Source organism: Gavialis gangeticus, unplaced genomic scaffold, assembly GCF_001723915.1.
Source record: "Gavialis gangeticus isolate Ggan-Ray unplaced genomic scaffold, GavGan_comp1, whole genome shotgun sequence".
NCBI lineage: Eukaryota > Metazoa > Chordata > Crocodylia > Gavialidae > Gavialis > Gavialis gangeticus.
This window is the reverse complement of record NW_017729029.1, coordinates 48108757-48109110: the sequence shown is the minus strand read 5'-3', so window position 1 is coordinate 48109110 and position 354 is coordinate 48108757. Positions and strand designations below refer to the sequence as shown.

Here is a 354-nt window from a genome sequence, read left to right as displayed (position 1 = left end):
TCCCAAAATTCAGTAAGCGGCCCTCTGCCCAAAATAATTGCCCGCCCCTGACCTTTACCCTTGGTAAAGGCTGCCTTTGGACTTCTCAAGGCCTACTTCTAGATATTTTCAAATGTGTGTTCATCCCATACTCAGCACCATGCTAGTTAAGTCCCTTAGACCAGTGGTTCTCACCCCTTTTTGTACCAGAACCCATTTGTAAACATTGATGGCCAGTCTCGACCCAGCACCCCTGACTCTTGACCCACTGCTCCCCACCTCTAGGCCCCAGCCCTGCAGTATGTTTGGCAGGGGGTGGGTGGAGGCGGGGGGGCATGAGGGGCCCCAAGCAGCCCCTGGCAAGCTGGAACTCTG

At 54.5% G+C, this 354-nt stretch overlaps 1 protein-coding gene across 3 annotated transcripts in view; it reads right to left on the bottom strand.

Annotated features, from left to right (window-relative positions):
- COL4A6 (collagen type IV alpha 6 chain) overlaps positions 1–354 on the bottom strand; it is a 244931-nt gene that overhangs the window by 80843 nt on the left and 163734 nt on the right. The gene's annotated exons all lie outside the window — the stretch shown is intronic.